The sequence below is a fragment of the Oryx dammah genome, unplaced genomic scaffold (assembly GCF_014754425.2).
Source record: "Oryx dammah isolate SB20612 unplaced genomic scaffold, SCBI_Odam_1.1 HiC_scaffold_27, whole genome shotgun sequence".
Lineage (NCBI taxonomy): Eukaryota > Metazoa > Chordata > Mammalia > Artiodactyla > Bovidae > Oryx > Oryx dammah.
The window spans coordinates 74,033,428-74,056,643 of record NW_024070211.1 but is presented as its reverse complement, the minus strand read 5'-3'; the positions used below and the strand labels follow the sequence as shown (position 1 = coordinate 74,056,643).

The following is a 23,216-nucleotide window of genomic DNA, read 5'->3' as shown; positions in this document are numbered from 1 at the left end:
TTATTAACCAACACAATAGTGTAAAGCATTTATCCTTTTTTCCTTCTCAAAGGGATCTTCCCAACACAGGGACTGAACCCACATCTCCTTTGTCTCCTACACTGCAGGCAGATTCTCTACCACTGAGCCATCAGGGAAGCCCAATTATCTTTCAGTGAAAAATAAATACATTTAAAAAAATCATTATTGTTGCATACATCAACAGGTATACATTTTGCATAAGCAGAAATAAACAAATGAGACTACATTAAAGTAAAAAGCTTTTATACAGCAAAGGAAACAATCAACAAAATGAAAAAGCAACCTACCAAGTGGGAATAAATTTTTACAAATCATATATCAGATATGGGGTAGTACCCCCAAAATATTAGGAATTCATTGTTGTTATTCAGTCGCTCAGTCACGTCCGATTCTGCAACCCATGGACTGCAGCACAACAGGCTTCCCTATCCTTCACCATCTCCTGGAGCTTGCTCAAACTCAGGTCCATTTGAGTCAGTGATGCCATCCAGCCATTTCATCCTCTGTCATCCCTTTCTCCTCCTGCCTTCAATCTTTCCCAGCATCAGGGTCTTTTCTAATGAGTCAGCCCTTCGCATGAGGTGGCCAAAGTATTGGAGCTTCAACTTCAGCAACACTCCTTCCAATGAATATTCAGGATTGATTTCCTTTAGGATTGACTAGTTGGATCTCCTTGCAGCCCAAGGGACTCTCAAGAGTCTTTTCCAACACCACAATTCAAAAGCATCAGTTCTTCAGTGCTCAACTTTCTTTATCATGCAACTCTCACATCCATACATGACTACTGGAAAAACCATTGCTTTGAGTAGATGGACCTTTGTTGTCAAAATAATGTCTCTGCTTTTCAATATGCTATCTAGATTGGTCATAACTTTTCTTCCAAGGAGCAAGCGTCTTTTAATTTCATGGCTGCAGTCACCATCTGCAGTGATTTTGGAGCCCCCCAAAATAAAGTCTGACACCATTTCCTTTGTTTCCCCATCTATTTGCCGTGAAGTGATGGGACCAGATGCCATGATCTTTGGTTTTTGAATGCTATTTTAAGCCAGCTTTTTCACTCTCCTCTTTCACCTTCATCAAGAGACTCTTTAGTTCCTTTTTACTCTCTGCTATAAGAGTGGCTGCTAAGTCGCTCCAGTCATGTCCGACTCTGTGCGACTCCATAGACAGCAGCCCACCAGGGTTCCCCATCCCTGGGATCCTCCAGGCAAGAACACTGGAGTGGGTTGCCATTTCCTTTTCCAATGCATGAAAGTGAAAAGTGAAAGTGAAGTCCTCAGTCGTGTCCGACTCTTTGTGACCCCATGGACTGCAGCCCACCAGGGTCCTCTGTCCATGGGATTTTCCAGGCAAGAGTACTGGAGTGGGGTGCCATTGCCTTCTCCGATAAGAGTGGTGTTATCTGCATATCTGGGGTGATTGGTATTTCTCCCTGCAGTCTTGATTCCAGCTTGTGCTTCATCTAGCCCTGCATTTCCCATGATGTACGTTCATACAACTCAAAAAATAAATAATCCCATTAAAAAAGTCAAAGGACCTAAACAGACATTTTTCTAAAGAAGACATACAGATAGAGAACATGGAAAGATGCTCAGCATCACCAGTCATTAGGGAAATGCAAATGTAAAATCTCAGTAAACCATCACTTTTTAACTTTTAGGAAGACTTTTATTAAAAAGACAATAAATAACAAGTATTGGTGACAATATGGAGAAAAGGAAATCCTAGTCCACTGTTTGTGGCAATATAAATAGCTATAGCCATTGTGGAAAACAGTATGGAATTTCCTAAAAAAATTAAAAATAGAACTGCCATGTGATCCAGCAGTCCAACTTCTTGGTATATATCTGAAGGAAATGAAATCATTACCTGGAACAGATATTTGTGACCCCATGTTCATTTCAACATTATTCACAGTAGCCAAGATGTATAAACAACCTAGGTGTCTGTAAATAGATTAATGGGTAAAATTGTAATAATGGGAGTTGCTGGTGAAAGGGTACACGGTTTCAGTTGTAAGATGAATAAATTCTGGAATCTAGTATATAGCATGGTGTCTACAGTTAGCAGTACTACACTGTATGTTTGAAATTTGCTAAGAGAGTGAATCTTAAGATTCTTTACCATCTGAGCAACTGGGGAAGACCCAGTGTTCTCAGCACAGATACAAAAATGGTAGCTGTATATGATGATAGACATGTTAACTAACCTTATGGTAATCATTTCAAAATATATGTGTATATCAGATCATCACATCATACATTTGTATATGTTTATATACACACACACACCTGGGAAGTGCAATAAGGCTGTACTACTTCATTGGTAAATTTTAGCATGAAAAGGAATTGTACTCAAATGGTTCAATTTAAGAGGTTGTGATGAGGGGACTCATAGGAGTTGTGGGTAAGGTTAAAGAGCCACCAGTTAGTTTGAGCCCCTAGAAACCAGCAATAAATTGTAAGCAGCCAGTCGTGCTCACTCCCATGTCTGAGAACACAAAGGGAGAAGGTAGTATTATGGGAGCTCAGTGAGCACTGAAGCTAAGGAGGATGGGGCACAGGCAGAACTCGATGTTCTGGAAGGACCCAGTCATTTCTAGACTTCCTGTTCTAGACTTTCTAGACTTAACTGTTCCCATTATCTCCAACTGGTACCCCCATAGGCAAAACTCTGTGTGAACCTACCCATAATCAGTGCAACTTTGGACTTTGGAGAACTCCTGGAAATTTTGTATAGAATATAATATGTTGATCTCTATTTACCTTTTGCCTCTAAAGTTCCATTTTGGGTAACTTTCATGTTACATACACATATCCATTCATCCATCTTTCTCTCTCTCTCATTCTGTGCATGTGCACACATACTTCACAGCAAGTAAAATGAAAATTAACACTAAATTTCAAATCACTAATTAAAAACAGTGATTTATTCTCAGTGGTAAAGAATCTGCATGCAGTGCAGGAGATGTAGGAGACACAGGTTTTTGATCCCTGGATTGGAAAAATCTCCTGGAGGAGGCAATGTCAACCCACTCCAGTATTCTTGCCTGGAGAATCCCTTGGACAGAGGAGCCTGGTGGGCGACAGTCCTTAGGATCCCTAAGAGTCAGATGCTACTAAGCAACTGAGCATGCACACGTGCACATGATGGTAAGAGTTTAAAACAATAAAAGAGATTTAAGTTATTGGGACTATGAAGGCTAAGTGTTTGTTGGATTTTCAGGTTCTCTCTCGACTGAGTTTTGCAACAGAGTTACCCTAAGTTTTGTATTGGGTTAGCCAAAAAGTTCATTCAGAGTTTTCTGTTATAGGGAACCAATATTGGAAAGTTTACAAGGTGCAGTACTGCACTTTATTTTATCCAAAGATTATATTATGGGAATTTTCAAGTGTATAAAAAAATGGAGAGAGTATTTTAAGGAACTTACATGTAGTTATCACCCAGTTTTAATAATTAAGAACATTTTGCCAGGTATTGATTGTTCTGTTCTGCCTTCTATACCTACAAACATACTTTTCTTTTTCTGGAGTATTTTAAAGAAACTATTTATATAATATATATAAAAGATATTGTATTATAATGTTTTATAATATAAGATGTTGTATTATACCCATAAAAACTTCAGTTTAATTTCTAACAAATAAGGACTTAAAAAAGACATTGTCTTTATTACATCTAATAATTCAAAGGTAATTAATTCCTCATTACAGATATTCCTTGACTTTAGATGGTTAAGTTTATGATTTTTTCAACTTTATGATGGTGTGAAGACTTCATCTGATTTTTTTATCTTGTCTGAGTCTAGCGATATGCTGTACCATACTCTCCTGCAGTGCTGGGCTCTGACTATTGCTGCTGCAGCTCCTGAAAGTGAAAGTCACTAAGTCTGTCCAACTCATTGCAACCCCATGCACTATACATACAGTCCATGGAATTCTCCAGGCCAGAATACTGGAGTGAGTAGTAGCCTTTCCCTTCTCCAGGGGATCTTCCCAACCCAGGGACCGAACCCAGGTCTCCTGCATTGCAGGCGGATTCTTTACCAATTGAGCTATGCAGCTCCTAATCAGCCACATAATCACAGGGGTACTCAACTGATGCACTTCCAACCACCTGTACCTATACACCCTCCTGTTTTCAGTAGGGTGTTCAATAAATTGTGTGAGATATTGACTACTTTGTCATAAATTAGGCTTTGTGTTAACTGATTTTGCCGCAATAAAGGCTAATGTGTTTTGAATATGTTTAATTTTGTAGATTAGGTGTTTCAAGTGCATTTTCAACTTATGATGAGTTTATTGAGATTCAATTCCAGCAATATAAGTTGAGGAAGATCTGTATAGATATAGTAATTTCCCCACTTATCATAAAATTTCTTTTTATTGTTGGCTTGTTTTGAATTGTTTTTAGACAAGGGACACATACTCCATTTGGTTGACTCTCTTATTTTTTTAAACTTTTTATTTTATGTTGGAGTATAGCTGATTAACAATGCTGTGATGGTTTCAGGTGCACAGCAAAGGGACTCAGCCATACATATACATGCATCCATTCTCTCCCCCAAACTCCCTTCCCATCCAGGCTGCCACATGGTTCTTTCACTTTTAGATCAACAAATCATAGGAATATTATAGTGTTTTCATTTGTATACTTGCATTATTAACCTTTTAAATTTTTCCTTGGTTGACCTTCGGTTTATTTTTAATATAAGGAATTCTATGATGAATTTAAATATTCACTAGTACTTTGTATTTTTTTATGAATCCTCAAAATAACCTAATGGAAAAGTAATACTTTAATGGCTGCTTTTCCAGAAATTATTTCTGTAGTGCCTACTATGATCCTGTGCATTTAATAACACTGGAGTGGAACAAAAGCAGCATATTCTTTGGTCTTAGCTGGGCTCATGGTCAGTCTATTACACCCATTCTACCATTATGATAATGGGCACATTCTTAAAATTCTTTGAAGTTGGGGATGATAATATGAAGCTCAGTTCAAAAGAGGTATTCAAAATATTTGGTTTAATGATCATGAATTACTTATTTAAATATCCATGAGTAGATGAGTTATCTCTGGAAGCCTCAGGCTTCCAGAAGGACTGTGGACAGAAAAGTAGATGGAGGGCCAGAAGAGCATACTCTACCAGCGGAGGCACAGTAAGTGAGGCCCCAAAACTAAGTGAACACTCCACGTGTAAGTATAGACTTGAAGGTTAGGCCTGATTAGTCTGTTGTACAGAGAGGAATAGGGAATTTTTATCAGTAACAAATCTTTTTTTACTGAAAAACTAGTCTTGTGAGAATAGCGACAAAATGAGAAGAATGTTATGTTGATCAGTGTTACTGTTCTGGACTTCAGTTAAAACTGGTCACTGAGAGAGTAATTGATCGATAGGTTTTCTCCAAGGGGAGAAACCACCAAATGAAGTGCAAGGTAAAACAGCCCTTTGGTTTGCAGAAGAAAAAGGCCACCATTTCCATTTGCTCATGAAGGCAGAGGCAGATGGCCAATTTTCTTCTGTAACCTGGTGTGTGAATGGAGGGTGTTGGTGCTGCTGCTAAGTCACGTCAGTCGTGTTCGACTGTGTGACCCCATAGATGGCAGCCCATCAGGCTCCTGTCCCTGGGATTCTCCAGGCAAGAACACTGCAGTGGGTTGCCATTTCCTTCTCCAATGTATGAAAGGGAAAAGTGAAAGTGAAGTCCCTCAGTCGTGTCCGACTCTTCGCAACCCCATGGACTGCAGCCTACTAGGCTCCTCCATCCATGGGATTTTCCAGGCAAGAGTACTGGAGTGGGTCACTAGTTCCTTAGGTGGTGTATATTTGGATCCTCTTGAGTTGCATCTCAGTTCTGGATCTGTGATACCTTGCATATATATATTCATCCCCTTTCCCACCTTCCCCCCACCTTTTTTAAGACTTCTATCTTAAAACAAGTAATGTCTGAGATATAGTTGTTTAACTTTCTGTTTATCGTGGTAACTGAACTATATAGAAAGCAAACTACAGGTATTGTTGAAAATAATTCAGTATCCATTCACTTGTAAGAGGAAATTCAGGGCTAAAGTTAGGTTGAGTTAAATATGTGTCAAGGCTGTATATTGTCACTTTACTTTTTAACTTATATGCAGAGTACATCAAGAAAAACGCTTGACTGGATGAAGCACAAACTTGGAATCAAGATTGCCGAGAAAAATAGCAATAACCTCAGTTACACAGATGACACTACCCTTATGGCAGAAAGCGAAGAAGAACTAAAGAGCCTCTTGATGAAAGTGAAAGAGAGTGAAAAAGTTGGCTTAAAGCTCAACATTCAGAAAACGAAGATCATGGCATCTGGTCCCATCACTTCATGGGAAATAGATGGGGAAACAGTAGAAACAGTGTCAGACTTTATTTTGTGGGGCTCCAAAATCACTGCAGGTGGTGATTGCAGCCATGAAATTAAAAGACGCTTGCTCCTTGGAAGAAAAGTTATGACCAATCTAGACAGCGTATTAAAAAGCAGAGACATTACTTTGCCAATAAAGGTCCGTCTAGTCAAAGCTATGGTTTTTCCAGTAGTCAGATATGGATGTGAGAATTGGACTATAAAGAAAACTGGGTGCCGATGAATTGATGCTTTTGAACTCTGTGGTGTTGGAGAAGACTCTTGAGAGTCCTTTGGACTGCAAGGAGATCCAACTAGTCAATCCTAAAGGAAATCAGTCCTGAATACTCATTGGAAGGACTGATGCTGAAGCTGAAACTCCAATACTCTGGCCACCTGATGCAAAGAACTGACTCAATGGAGAAGACCCTGATGCTGGGAAAGATTGAAGGAGGGAGGAGAAGGGACGACAGAGGATGAGATGGTTGGATGGCATCACTAATATGATGGACATGAGTTTGAGCAGGCTCCGGGAGTTGGTGATGGGCAGGGAAGCCTGGAGTGCTGCAGTCCATGGAGTCACAAAGTCGGACACGACTGAGTGACTGAACTGAAACTGAACTGAAGTATGTGGCAGAATCCAAAGGATTCATTTTTACTCAAACTGGAAGGAAATTGTTCTTGGTTTGTTCCTGTACGTACATTTGTCTGTTGGTAAAGTAAGATTCCTTTTTGAAAGGGTGTGGTTTTGTACTGGGAGATCCAGAGCTGAGAAAGTGCGATCTACTGCTCTGGGTCACACTGCCACCTGGGGGCTAATAAAAGTCTGCCATGGGTTATAGTCAGTGCCAGAAATCTTTGATACTGACCTTGGTTCTTTTAAGACACATACCAAAAAACTATTATCTGTATGTAGGCACGAAAATAATGCTGTTGGCTTACCTAGTGATGTGGTATGATACAATGTTGTATAACAAAAACATTTAAAAATTGAATGTGGTACTTCCATATTACCTTTTTTGCTGTCTTAGACTTTCCTCTTGTGTTTGGGGGATATTACTATCTTGAGACGAAGTTAATGTACTTTTCCTGGATCCTTTTATATGTATTCTTTTGCTTAGTACTTATTAACAGTATTTTATGCATACTGGTCATAGTTTCCAATTTATACCACAAAATGGATTAGTCAATGAATGTCCTTTTCTGAGCCCAAATATTTTGAGCATATATAAACATTTTTGTAATGTTGATATGAATGCAGTTATTTATTTTAGATGTTTTTCTGAAAGAGGATTTTTTTTAAAATATAGTGCCATTGCATTATTTGATACTTTAAAATGTATTATGAAGAATGAAAATTGTATGATTGAACTTACATGGAGTACCTAGGATAGTCAAATTCATAGAGAAAGAAAGTAGAAGAATAATTGCCAGGAGTTGGTGAAAGGAGGGAGAGAATAGGGAGTTAATGTTTAATGGGCACAGAGTTTCAGTTTGGGATGATGAAAAAGTTCAGGTAATGGATAGTGGTTGGTAATGGTTACACAACAATGTGACTGTGCTTAATGCCACTGAATTATACACTTAAAAATGGTTAACAAGGTAAATTTGATGTTTTATATGTTTTACCACAATCACAAATGTATTACTGTGTACTAGTGTTGAATGCTTCCCTTCCTTAGGGCATAGGAATAAGTAGGTACATGAACTTAATTTTGAAAAGCACATGTTAGGTGCTAGAAACTTTACATGTATAAGTCTAGAATCCTATGAGGTATATACTTTTTACTAATTTTCTTCTACCTATTAAGAAACTAAAAGTTGAATAGGTTTGTTTGTAACAAATTTATGAACAGTGCACTGTTTAGCTCTCAGGATGATTTATCTGAAGTACAATACTTATAGGGCTTCCCAGGGGGCGCAGTGGTAAATAATCCACCTGCCAATGCAGAAGATAGAAGAGACACAGTTTCAATCCCTGGGTCGGGAAGATCCCCTGGAGGAGGGCATGGCCATTCACTCCAGTATTCCTGCCTGGAGAGTCCCACGGACAGAGGAGTTTGGTGGGCTACAGTCCAATGGGTCGCAAAGAGTCAGACATGACTGAGTGATGGAGCGTGCACACACACACACGTGCACACACACACACACACTCTCTCTCTGTCTCCCCCATAGTCAGGAAAAGATGTAGTAAAGGCTTGGACCTATTTCTGCTTGTCTCTAGGGAAGGTACTCTTCCTATTCTATATCCTTTCCTTCTGTGAGAATATTACAGCTTCATGTTAAAATAAAAAGCTGATGCGGCATTCTATTATACTGTAGATTCCCACGTGTTATGGTTCCAGACTGGAAACAAAAAATTCATAGAGCAGCAGTGCAAGAACCCTGAGATAGCCCCAAACTGTGTGTAATGTCTGTGGGTTTGAAGCAGTTCATGTCTAATTTGAGTAGTGTATGGTGGAAATGACTCATGTACCATGAGGTCATCAACTACAGTATTTTTTATTTTAAATTAGTTTCCCATCAGTTATAAAGTTGGTGCTTCTCTTTAGTATACCATGAATCTCTAAGGGAAAAGATTCTTGTATCTATTTTATTTTTTTCTATTTGCTATTTTTTAATTTAAAAATTATTTATTTATTTTAATTGGAAACTAATTACAATATTGTAATGGGTTTTGCCATACATAGACATGAATCAGCCATGGATGTACATGCATCTCCCATCCGGAACCCCCCTCTCACCTCCCTCCCTATCCCATCTCTCAGGGTCATCCCAGTGCACCAGCTCTGAGCACCATGTCTCATGCATCAAACCTGGACTGGTGATATATTTCACATATGGTAACATACAGTGGCTGACTTTATTTTGGGGGGCTCCAAAATCACTACAGATGGTGATTGCAGCCATGAAATTAAAAGACGCTTACTCCTTGGAAGGAAAGTTATGACCAACCTAGACAGCATATTAAAAAGCAGAGACATTACTTTGTCAACAAAGGTCCGTCTAGTCAAGGCTATGGTTTTTCCAGTGGTCAGGTGTGGATGTGAGAGTTGGACCATAAAGAAAGCTGAGTGCAGAAGAGCTGATGCTTTTGAACTGTGGTGTTGGAGAAGACTCTTGAGAGTCCCTTGGACTGCAAGGAGATCCAACCAGTCCATCCTAAAGAAGATGAGTCCTGAGTGTTCATTGGAAGGACTGATGTTGAAACTGAAACTCCAATACTTTGGCCACCTGATGCGAAGAGCTGATTCATTTGAAAAGACTCTGATGCTGGGAAAGATTGAGGGCAGGAGGAGAAGGGGACGACAGAGGATGAGATGGTTGGCTGGCATCACTGACTCAATGAACATGAGTTTGGGTAAACTCCGAGAGTTGGTGATGGACCGGGATGGCTGGTGTACTGTGATTCATGGGGTCGCAGAGTCGGACACAACTGAGCGACTGAACTGAATATACATGTTTCAATGCTATTCTCTGAAATCACCCCACCCTCACCTTCTCCCAGAAAGTCCAAAAGTCTGTTCTTTACACCTGTGTCTCTTTTGTTGTCTTGCATTTAGGGTCATTGTTACCATCTTTCTAAGTTCTATATATACGTGTTAATATACTGTATTGGTGTTTTCCTTTCTGACTTATTTCACTCTGTGTAATAGGCTCCAGTTTCATCCACCTCATTATTAGAACTGATTCAAATGCGTTCTTTTTAATAGCTGAGCAATATTCCATTGTGTATATGTACCACAGTTTTCTTATCCATTCGTCTGCTGATGGACATCTAGGTTGCTTCCATGTCCTAGCTATTGTAAACAGCACTGTGATGAACATTGGGGTAGACGTGTCTCTTTCAGTTCTGGTTTCCTCGGTGTATATGCCCAACAGTGGGATTATTGGGTTGTATGGCAGTTCTATTTCCAGCTTTTTAAGGAATCTCCACACTGTTCTCCATAGTGGCTGTGCTAGTTCCCATTCCCACCAGCAGTGTAAGAGGGTTCCCTTTTCTTCGCACCCTCTTCAGCATTGTTTGTAGACTTTTGGATCGCAGCCATTCTGACCTGAGATGGTACCTCATTGTGGTTTTGATTTGCATTTCTCTGATAATGAGTGATGTTGAGCATCTTTTCATGTGTGTGTTAGCCATCTGCATGTCTTCTTTGGAGAAATGTCTGTTTAGTTCTTTGGCCCATTTTTTGATTGGGTCATTTATTTTTCTGCAGGAGCTACTTATATATTTTTAACATTCTTTTTCAGTTGCTTCGTTGCTATTATTTTCTCCCATTCTGAAGGCTTGTCTTTTCACCTTGCTTATAGTTTCCTTTGTTGTGCAATCTGTTTGCTATTTTAAATTGCATTTTTTATTCCTGTCTACTTTTCTTGGGCAGATGCATTCCTTTCATGAAAGAAAATTAATGTTATCTCATCATGATAAATAATTTAATAGAAAATATCTCAATATAATTAAGATTTTTCAAATTCTAGTCATAGAATCAGTGTTTTCCAAAATAGTGTAAACACAAGCATTTTATTTTTTTTTTATTTTTTTTTTTTTAATTTATTTATTTATTTTTAATTTTTACTTTACAATTCTGTATTGGTTTTGGAAACACAAGCATTTTAGAATAAACAACAAAAAAGGATCTGGATTTCTATTTGGAGTTCTGGAGTTCTATTAGATCAACAAAAAATCATTCCTACTTGTGGTAATCTGATTTTACAAACGTTCCCTTCCAATTACCCTTCAGAATTGATACACCATAAACTTAATCCTACATCTCTTGAACCCTAGTACATAAGGATCCTTAGTAGCTATAGAAATAATTTCCCAGAAAGAATGTAATTGCTAAATCACTACCTAATTAGTTGATTTCCTTTATGTACAAAAATGCCTGATATTTGGTAAAATACTTAGATTTTAAAATGACATGATATTTCTGATTATGAAGAAACAATTTACATTTTTTCTTAACGAGTTCCCGCAAACACTTACAACACTGAAATATTATGGAATGCTTCTTTGGAAGCCAAGGAGCTTGTTGCTGACATAGTAATAATTTGGTTGTTTGCACATTTGATAAAGTATTAAAATGTTCTTAGTTACCATATTCCTTAAATAACTCATGGTGAGATGTTATCTCTGAAGTGTTGGGTTGTTAGTAGGAGGGAAATTATATGTTGCAGTGTTATATAAAGCTGACTCATATGAGTGGGTGAAAAATCCCAAGAATACCAGGACACCCACACTTGCAAAAGCCAATATGTGCTATTTCTCTTTACACCGTGTTCCAGTGGGCTGCTTAATGGAACTGTATTCATTAAGAAATTGCTATAATTTCTCTCATGGCTTGGTGCAAACTTCCTGTTTAAAAAAAAAGTGAAATGACATTTTGTTTTTATCATTTGCAAAATTATTGTTCATTGGACAAAAATTTGATTCATTATTTGAAGTAATTCACTTCTCTGGGCTTGTTTCATTTTGAGGGTATTTTTTTGTTAATTAAAATCAAGACAATAAAACACACCTACTTTGGAAATATTTTAGAATATTTACTAAATCCTAAAGAAGCACAATTAAATATCTTTTAACAAGTAGTATTCTAGTTCTTGATAAATAGCTAGCTTATGCTGTTCTATTGATAGTGACAAAAAGAGAATGTTGTATTGATCAGTAGTTAAGTTAAGGCAGCGGTTAAAACTGCACACTGGGAGAGTGAATGGTAGATTTGTAGTAATATTAAATATTATTTTTTTAGTCATAACATTATTTCATTTTTATTTATTTTTAACATTAAATATTCTTATATATGTTATATTATTCAAAATGTTGTTGGAATGAAAATGTTAGTCACTTAGTTGTGTCCAATACTTTGCAACCTCATGGACTGTAGCCTACTAGGCTCCTTTGTCCATGGAATTCTCCAGGCAAGGATACTGGACTGGGTAGCCATTCATTTCTCCAGGGAGTCTTTCTGACCCAGGGATCAAACCCAGGTCTCCTGCATTGCAAGCAGATTCTTTACCATCTGAGCCACCAGGATCAGTTCAGTTCAGTCACTCAGTCCTGTCTGACTCTTTGCAACCCCATGGACTGTAGCATGCCAGGCTTCCCTGTCCATCACCAACTCCCAGAGCTTGCTCAAACTCATGTCCATCAAGTCGGTGATGCCATCCAACCATCTCATTCTCTGTTGTCCCCTCCCCTCCTGCCTTCAATCTTTCCCAGCATCAGGGTCTATTCCAATGAGTCAGTTCTTTGCATCATGTGACCAAAGTATTGGAGCTTCAGCATCAGTCCTTCCAGTGAATATTCAGGACTGATTTCCTTTAGGATTGACTGGTTTGATCTTGCATTTCAAGGGACTCTCAAGAGTCTTCTCCAACACCGCAATTCAAAAGCATCAGTTCTTCAGGGCTCAGCTTTCTTTGTGGTCCAACTCTCACATCCATACATGCCTGCTGGAAGAACCATAACTTTGATTGTATGGACCTTTGTCAGCAAGGTAATGTCTCTGCTTTTTAATATACTGTCTAGGTTGGTCATAGCTTTTCTTCCAAGAAGCATGCGTCTTTTAATTTCATGGCTGCAGTCACCATCTGCAGTGATTTTGGAGCCCAAGAAAATAAAGTCTGTCAATGTTTCCATTGTTTACCCATCTATTTCCCATGAAGTGATGACTGGATTCGGTGATCTTTGTTTTTTGAATGTTGAGTTTTAAGCCAGCCTTTTTCACTGTCTTTCACTTTCATCAAGGGGCTCTTTAGCTTCTCTTCACTTTCTGCCAAAAGGGTGGTATCATCTTGTGTATATTTTTCCTGGCAATCTTGATTGAAGCTTGGGCTTCATCCAGCCTGGCCTTTTGCATGAGGATTCAGTTCAGTTCAGTTCAGTTCAGTCGCTCAGTCGTGTCCGACTCTTTGCGACCCCATGAATTGCAGCTTGCCAGGCCTCCCTGTCCATCACCAACTCCCAGAGTTCACTCAAACTCACGTCCATCGAGTCAGTGATGCCATCCAGCCATCTCATCCTCTGTTGCCCCCTTTTCCTCCTGCCCCCAATCCCTCCCAGCATCAGAGTCTTTTTCAATGAGTTAGCTCTTCGCATGAGGTGGCCAAAGTACTGGAGCTTCAATTTCAGCATCATTCCTTCCAAAGAACAGCCAGGGCTGATCTCCTTCAGAATGGACTGGTTGGATCTCTTTGCAGTCCAAGGGACTCTCAGGAGTCTTCTCTAACACCACAGTTCAAAAGCATCAATTCTTCGGTGCTCAGCTTTCTTCACAGTCCAACTCTCACATCCATACATGACCACTGGAAAAACCGTAGCCTTGACTAGACGGACCTTTGTTGGCAAAGTAATGTCTCTGCTTTTGAATATGCTATCTAGGTTGGTCATAACTTTCCTTCCAAGGAGTAAGCGTCTTTTAATTTCATGGCTGCAGTCACCGTCTGCAGTGATTTTGGAGCCCCCCAAAATAAAGTCTGACACTGTTTCTGCTGTTTCCCCATCTATTTCCCATGAAGTGATGGGACCAGCATGAGGATAGGAGTCCACAAATTATATCTTGCTTGTACAGAGATTTTGTTGTTGTTAGATTTTTAAAGAATGGGGGCTTCCGTCATAGCTCAGTTGGTAAAGAATCCGCCTGCAGTGCAAGAGCTGCTTGCTGCTGCTGCTAAGTCGCTTCAGTCGTGTCCGACTCTGTGCAACCCCATAGACGGCAGCCCACCAGGCTCCCCTGTCCCTGGGGTTCTCCAGGCAAGAACACTGGAGTGGGTTGCCATTTCCTTCTCCAATGCATGAAAGTGAAAAGTGAAAGTGAAGACACTCAGTCGTGTCTGACTCTTAGTGACCCCATGAACTGCAGCCTACCACGCTCCTCCATCCATGGGATTTTACAGGCAAGAGTACTGGAGTGGGTTGCCATTGCTTTCCCTGCAGTGCAGGAGACCCCGGTTCAATTCCTGGGTTGGGAAGATCCACTGGAGAAGGGATAGGCTACTCACTCCAGTATTCTTGGGCTGCCCTTGTGGCTCAGCTGGTAAAGAATCTCCTGCAATGCAGGAGACCTGGGTTTGTTCCCTGGGTTGGGAAGATCTCCTGGAGAAGGGAAAGGCTACCTACTCCTGTATTCTGGCCTGGAGAATTCCATGGAGTAAGTTGGACACGACTGAGACACTTTCACTTTCCAGGTTCTTTCACCACATGCTAAATCAGCCTTATTGTTTTATTGGAATTCTCTTTCCTCTTTTACCAAAAATTCTTTGCCCAAACTCAAAATCTCAACCAATACTTCAAAAAAGTTTCTATTTTGTTGACAAGAATGTTAACTTCATTTGAAAATAGCAAAAGGGCAACTGTTACTGTGAAACAAGCCTCTAAAAAAAGTTTTGTTTATGTTCCTTAATTATTATAAGATCTCTGCAATGGTGGTGGTGTTACCCAGGTTTTTTTTTTTTTTAAGAGAAAGCTGTGGCTTTGATATATTAAGTAACTTGCTGACTTAATGATAGAGTTAGGGTTTGAACTTAAATAAAACCTCTGTTCTCCATTTCTATTGTGTTTAATCATAATATATCTACGTTCGTACATAAATCTGTTTTTGAGAGTTGTGTTGCTGCTGCTTACAGATGTAGCATATATGTGACTTCTATTGCATTGCATGCCTGTCTCAGACTTTATTTTTAAAGAAACCCAAACAAGCAGTTTGTCACTTTCGTCCTCTCAAATTGAGATTCTATGCATACTGATTTCTGTTATGATTATTATGATTATATGTTTAAGATGAATTTAAAATTATTAATCATCTTCTTGATCTGATAATGATTAAAATAACTCTCCTTATGGTCCAGATAGTTTTATCCTAGAATCTTCATACCTAATCATGTAGCCAAAATAGTGATCAAATAACCAATATTATTTTGTGAGCTGTTTGCTTTAGTAAAGAGGAAGTACAAAACTATTTTAAGTAATTTCAGTTTCTGTGATATGATATAGATATATTAGGTGTGTATATACATTTATCTTTGTGTGCATCAAATAAAATTAGTCAATGAAAAGTTAATTTGATCAGCAGGAACCATAGAGGTTTAATTTTAAATATGATCAATATACTTGTATCTGTGGTGATCATTACTTGCATTTATGTATGTTTCATCATTTATACGTTAATTTCTATGATCTCATTTTAGATGTTACTCCTAATATTTAGATGTTACTGTATACAGGTAGATATATTGAGACAGATAATTCTTGATGATTTTCTCAATGTTAATTGTTACCAGATTCAGGCAGTTTATTATAGCTGATATTCTCACTACAAAATCATTGTTTGCAAACATGTTTGTTATTTTCATAAGAAATTTTTATTTTTCTTATCTTAATGATGAAAAGTAAGTTCCAGATTATCTTTCAATTGAATAATTAATACATTTAAAATTAAAAAAAGTAAGTTCCTGAGGTAAAATCTAATTTCCATTGAAGTGAAAGTCGCTGAGTCATATCCGACTCTTTGCAACCCCATGAACTGTACAGTTCATGGAATTCTCCAGGCCAGAATACTGAAGTGGGCTCCCTTTCCCTTCTCCAGGAGCTCTTCTTAACCCAGGGATCCAACCCAGGTCTCCTGCACTGCAGGTGGATTCTTTATCAGCTGAGTCACAAGGGAAGGTTTGTAAGGGAGCCCGGAAAATCCAAGGGGCCATCTTTGATTTGCTCTGACTCTTTGATTTACAGCTATTGTTCAACCATTTTTAATTTCCTGATTTAGGAGTAGACTCTTGCTATGTTTTAAGGAAATCAGGATAGCAAAAGTCTAACCATGAGGGCTAATTTTTTTTAGAAGCAGAATGAGGTTTATCTACATGTACCATAATCTTAAAGAATGTTTATTTATTCTACCAGAGTAGCAAAAAAATTTAAAAACAAATATAAATCACATAAAGGCAAAGAAATCACTACTTTCTATTATGAATTCCCAGTTGGAATGACATTTCATAGAACTGAACTTTATTTCTCAAACAGGGTCCAACTATCCTGTTTATTTTCTGAAGTCATTTCAGATAAATATTCATTGAATGGCTCTGCACTGGGCACTGAGAGAGGCCCTTGAAATGCAGAAATAAGTAAAATAGTGTCTTATCTCCAAGCAATATACTGCCTAGTATTAAATAGCATATCATACGTAAAGAATTTTTATTATATTGTGATGGATGTCACAGTAGGAGGATATTCAAGGTATATAGAGGATATGGAATGAAGATGGAAGCATAGAACAGAGGTTGTCTGTGAATGTTTCTCAGGGGACTAAGTTGGGTTTTGAAGAACAAATACACAGTTACTAACTGAGTGGAGTATAGGTGGAGAGTTTTCATGGGATTGTTTTAGCAAAACGAAGTGCTTAGGGAAGTATCGTAAGGAAGAATAATCCACTGTTATTCCAGAACATTATTTTAAGCATGTTTTTTTCTTGCTTATCAAGTGAAACATTGCAGTAACTAGAGTGTTTATCAAATAGTACTTGCACTGGTCTAAGTTTCCAACCATCTGTGATCGTTGCTAAGTATTAATAGTGGCACTAATGAAAAATAAACAAGGAGACATCAGGTAATAAGAGGGAAACAGAAGGATAAGATGCTTGGATTATTTGCTGACTTTTTATGTATCACTGTATTATATTTCGAGGCTTCCCTGGTGGCTCAGATGGTAAAGCATCTGCCTGCAATGCAGAAGACCCAGGTTTGATCCCTGGGTTGGGAAGATCCTCTGGAGAAGGGAATGGCAACCCACTCCAGTATTCTTGCCTGGAGAATCCCATGGACCGAGGAGCCTGGCGGGCTATAGTCCAGGGGGTCATGAAGAGTTGGACACAACTGAGTGACTAACACACACATGTTATGGTTCACTGAAAATTTAACTTTATGTTGTTGAAAGTATAAACTCTGCGCAAGATTTAATTTTCAACACATATATATTGAGCTGGTGTCCCCACTTTGAAAATGATTATTCCCATTTTACAATCCAGAAAACTAAGGTAGAGATGTGAAGTAATTTTTTTACACTTACTAGTGTAAAAGGAGAAGCCAGAATACATTTTGTTTCCAGAGCCAGTGCTTAAAGAAATGGTAAAAAGGGTTTCCCTGTAGTCTAGTGGTTAAGAGTTCACCTGCCAGTGCAGGGTACACGGGTTCAATCCCTGCTCAGGGAAGATCCCACGTGCTGTAGGGCAGCAAAGCCTGTGCACTACAACTACTGAGCCTGTGCTCTAGAGCCCATGAGCCCTAGATCCTGTGCTCCATGACAAGAGAAGCCACTACAGTGAGTAGTCAGAGCATCACAGTGAAGAGTAGCCCCCACTCGTCACAACTAGAGAAGGCCCTCGCGAAGCAGCAAGGACCCAGCACAGCCAAAAATAAATAAATGTGTGTGTGTGTTTTTTTAATTGTCAGAATGTAAGTTGATCTGGAGTACTGAGGGAGTGAGAGAGGCAAAAAATGAGGCTGGAAGCTTGGCTTTGAATTTAGAGTGACAAAGTAAGGACCACAGAGGTATTCTTGTGTATTTTTAAGGTGGGTAATGTATATCATGTGTAAATGATAGCTAATAAAAATGATCCAGCCAAGACAGAGAATCAGAAGGCAAAGATGACAGAAATAATCATCAGTATTTCTGAGAAAGTAAGACAGGGCATCATCCCTCTTAAGAGGGAAGGGAAGAGCATCATGGTATAGATACAGATGAACTGAAGTTAGTTTCAGAGGGGATTAATATATCACATGAATCAGCCTTTAGTGATGCTTTACTTGTGTACTTCATCTTTAATTGGTCTCTGTGATACACCTGAAAGAACAACCACATATGTTTAGATGTGCTCATCTGGGAGTCTAACTACTCCCAGAAGAGAATGGGTTTGTATTTGGGAGTTTTAAGGGGGAAAGCTGTGACTGCATAGTACAAGGGAGAAAATGAGGTAATGCTCTGCTCATTTGTTTATATGGAGAATTAAACCACTTAGCACAGTCTTAAGCTGAGTCCAGAAGAAAATGTAACAGGAAATACAAACTAAGCCGTAGGAAGAGGAATTGGACAAAGAGAGACATGACACCTACAATTCATCTACTTTAAAGGAAGTGAAAACCTATCTACAGCAATAGTGATAGCGTTCCATCTAAAGAATCGAAACATTTTCTAAGGGCTTTTACCTTTTATATACATTAACTTTTCAGATACAGAATTCTAAAGCCGGGGATCCTTGTATACTATTATTGTCCATTTAATAGAAGCAAGAGCTGAGACCCATCCACAGCAGTTAGCTAAGATCTGAAGCACAGCTGCCAGTAGTAAGATCCAAACTTGAACTGCAGGTTTCTAACTCACAAATTACTGTTCTTTTCTCCACACGATGCTATCTCCCATTTCAACACATTATTAAAACTATTTTTGTAAGGCCCTTATATGCATGTGAATATTGCTATCATACCTGATCCTCACCTCTCCAAATATTTTTCCTTTGATAATAATTTATTCATCCATTCTTCATGTGTTATGTTTTCAAATTCTTTACTATCCTAGTCGCTCTCCTCTGTGTTGTCAGCATTTAATTGATATTTCTTTTCTAGTGTCTTATTTAGATTGTGAAGTACTTGGTCTGCAAAATATCTGTTAGATGAAGCCATCAACTTTATTTTGCCACCCAATTAATATTTATGATGCCGTAGGATAAATACTTTCTGAGTGAATATGCTGTTTCCATATTAACTTATATTCTAATTACCTTATTGAAAAATTGTATCAGGGCATCTTTTTAAAATTTTAATCCTAACTTTAATTTTTCTCATTCAGGAATATTTTCATTAAAACCTTTTAAAATCTAAAAAGTTTAGGTCAAGTGACAATTCATCATTATTCTCAGATGGAATCAGACTGGCTATTCCAGAGGAAATTTGGTCAACAAATACAGCAATGACATTTAATGTTTTTTTCCAAATTCTAGTTATTTCTTTTGGTGGATTGAATCAATTTGTAGAACATGAAACTGATTATGGATGTGAAGTTGAAAATAAATGTTTAATGACTCAGACTTGTACTCCTGGATATAGATTTCATTAAGTTCTCATAGGGACAGATGGTAGGATGATGACAGAATTAGGTAACTGCCAGTTAAGGGGGAAATATATACATGAACTTTAAAAAGCAACTAGAACTAAAGATTTATGAATGTAAAAATTCGCATGGGTGTCTTGTGACAAATCAGCTTAGTATTATTTTCCTCATCAATAGAAGAACCTGATCCATATATGCAGGAATCATTACATCATACCTACTGTGCACCTCGAACTGGAAGACACCATCGACTCCTAACCTTCTTTTATTCTCTTTTCCTTCTGCTCTTCTATAGACCGAAGTAACTTCATTTCAGTTCCCCACCACACCCCCACATCCCCGCCATCTTTAGTTCTTCTTAGTGCTAGTTTGCACTCAGGCTGGGGCTGTCTGAGCTCATCTTGCCTGTCCAGACTACAAAAGTCTTTAATTAAACGGTATTGAAGTCGTTGATACAGTTTGCTTTTCAAGCAGAGCCAGTGTCCAAACACATCTAAACAGTCTCCCATTTAGCAGCTGTCATACATGCCTGCTCAATAATGTCCGACTCTTTGTGACCCCGTGGACTGTAGCCCTCCAGGCTCCTCTGTCCATGGGATTTCCCAGGCAAGAATACTGAAATGGGTTGCTATTTCCTTCTCCAGGGGATCTTCCCTACCCAGGGACTGAATCTACATCTTCTGCACTGCAGGCGGATTCTTTATCACTGAGCCATCTGGGAAACCCTTTTTAGCAACTGTCATCAGCTTTTAAAATATTAAATGGTAGAAAGATCCTTCTAACCACAGAAGGTAGATGAGTGGCATATTCAGGCTGTAAAATCAGCATATGTACTGCTTAACTTTCTTCTTTGGATCCTTCAGAACTGCCCTTCAAGTTTTCATAAAACCAGTTTGCAGTGGCCAGGCAAGTAACACATCCCAATGTGGCCAGTTGATTGCTAAGTCATATGTCAGGGGGACAGCAGCTACCTGGGTGCAGCCAGTTGTCATGTCAGAGGACTCATCTAACATTGCCAGATTTCCCAGTTTTTCAAGGATATTATGTGTGACACTCTGGTTCTTGTATGTTAGCAACTAATGTGAATTTCCAAAACGCACCCAGGGGTGGAAGCAAATCCTGTAGGCGTGCCCACCAGGTTGCCACTTCTATTTTAAGGAATGTGACATGGATCTTAGACCTTCACACTGCCCACAGTGCTATCAGTGCCATTTTTACCCTTGCTCTGAAGACACCTGAAGGTCTGGGGCTGTGTAGGAGAAAGAAGAACAAAAGGAGGTGAGAACTTACTTAAGTTATATTACATCAGATCTTACACTTTTTGAAGAGGAAAAGTGTTAAGCAAAGAAAATCCCATTTTCCTCTGAGAAACACTTTTCTGGAATAAGTTGAGGTCAAAATAATAACAGCTTAATTTGTCTTCAAGAACTGACCTTATTTCTTTGTTGAAATTGACTGTAGCACATCTTTGAGATTATCTTTGAGATAAAAATAATTCAGCCCTTTTCTTGTTTCTTTTGCTTCCTAAAATTATGAGGGTTGTGGATATCGGCATCTTCCACAGATGCAGCAAACTTTAACATGTAGAAACTCATGATTTTATAAATGAATGGATTTGAAACTTTTCCTTCCAAGGTAAAAGTGATATTCCCTGAATTAAACTTAGTACCCAATCTTATAACTCTAAAGTCAGTATCAGTGACCAATTTCTAATGTCAGTCAAAGAGAAATATTCTGACACAGTTTTGTGGGAAAATAGAAGGAAAAAGGGGGTTAATTGGCATTTGTAAGCAAGACCTAATGCAGTTTCTGGAAAGATAAGACTACTACAAATGACCCAATAAAAATTTCTAGTTTCTTACTTCATCCCGTAAAATTATTTAAAATGTTTAATGTAAATCTTTTCAAGTATGTATATGTGTGATAACCCAGGTAGATCCCCCATGCCCAATCCCCCCACAGGATTTTTTTAAAGGAAATCACAGGCTTTTAGGTGCTATGCGTAGTTATATGTGTGTGCTTATCTTAGTTGTACAGAATTATAATCAGAGGTTATTTCTATAACTGGATGCCCTCTTTGAGAATATGTCTTTAATGTGACCTTGGGGGGTCTCATTTACAGGAATGTAGGGGCTTTGTAATATTTGTGATCAATTAAAGTAATGAAAATGCCTTTGCAAGATTTATTGGGGAGACTGTCTTTTGGTGCTTTTATGTTTTTGCCTAGTAGTTGTGCTGAAGCTGAAACTCCAGTACTTTGGCCATCTCATGCGAAGAGTTGACTTATTGGAAAAGACTCTGATGCTGGGAGGGATTGGGGGCAGGAGGAGAAGGGGATGACAGGATGAGATGCTGGATGGCATCACTGACTTGATGGATGCAAGTCTGAGTAAACTCCAGGAGTTGGTGATGGACAGGGAGGCCTGGCATGCTGAGACTCGTGGGGTCGCAAAGAGTCGGACACAACTGAGCAACTGAACTGAACTGTGTTTATTACTGGCAGTTGATTTACAAGTGCATCTATCTGAAGACTGAGTAAATAATTAATGTTTTTTTTTTCTACCTTAAATTATATTTGCTTTCTAATTTTAATTCACATTGGATTCAGTCTTTCCCCGGCTAGGAATGTTTTTTGAGTTCTTACTTTGCCTGGAGACTCTGCTAAATTATTTACAGGTTTGAAGTTATTTAATCCTGACATTCTTTCTGCGACATATACTATTGTCTAAGTTTTGTTAACACGCAAATTGAGCTCAGTAAATTTGATGTTTTTCAGCCAGAAAATGACTTATATGACTAGTTTTACATCAGATAATGTCTTTTCATTATACCCCAGTACCAAAGGGCCTGCTGAGACATGTACTCAGTGTAAGTGCAGTATTTGCGTTTATAAGCTCACATCTTTAGACCCATACTCCCAGTACTGTATTACGCTAACATAATCTGTGCAGTGCTGTCTGTGCTTAGTCGCTCAGTCGTGTCCGACTCTTGAGACCCCATGGACTGTAGCCCACCAGACTCCTCTGTCCATGGAATTCTCCAGGCAAGAATGATGGAGTGGGTTGCCGTTCCCTTCGCCAAAATAATTTACTATTATAGTAATACTGATTATATTTATTTATAACAAAAAAACCTGCTTTATGAACTTGTCACCAAAGCTAAGTTATAGGCATTTTGTTTACCACTTATTTGGTTGCAAAGGTCAAACCTGCTATTCTTATTGGTAGTGTAATTTGAGTCTCTTATCCATCAACTACCTGGAGTGATGAAGGTAATCATTACAGGTTTTACACACTCATCCTTAATGGGCATATCAACTTCAGCAATCATTTTCAAGCCTGTACAATATGTCACTAAGAGAACTTTCTGTGATGAAGAAAATGCTGTATATATATCTGTGCTAGCGAGTATAGTATCTGCTAGCTCTTATGGCTTAAGAACTTAAAATGTGGCTAGTGTGACAGAAGGGATGAATTGTAAGGTTTTATTTAATTTTAATTTAATTTGGCTAGTGGCTACCATAATGGACAGCATAACTCCAAGGGATTATAGTTTGTATTAGATATGATTCTTATGTGTTATAAAATTTTTAGGTGTTTTAAGGCAAAAGTAGAGTACTTAAATGAATTTCATCTTGAGAAACCTTATTGGAGCAAGGAACATAATTTATTAAATTCAACACCTAATATCTTGGAAGCCAATGAGAAATTGCCCTTATTCAG

At 38.5% G+C, this 23,216-nt stretch overlaps 1 protein-coding gene and 1 non-coding gene across 2 annotated transcripts in view; both read left to right on the top strand.

Moving 5' to 3' along the window:
- Nucleotides 1–23,216, top strand: part of ZRANB3 (zinc finger RANBP2-type containing 3) — a 282,932-nt gene that overhangs the window by 44,640 nt on the left and 215,076 nt on the right. The window lies entirely within an intron of this gene.
- On the top strand, nt 17,080–17,151 carry TRNAC-GCA. The gene has a single exon. It is a non-coding gene; the product is annotated as a tRNA-Cys (tRNA).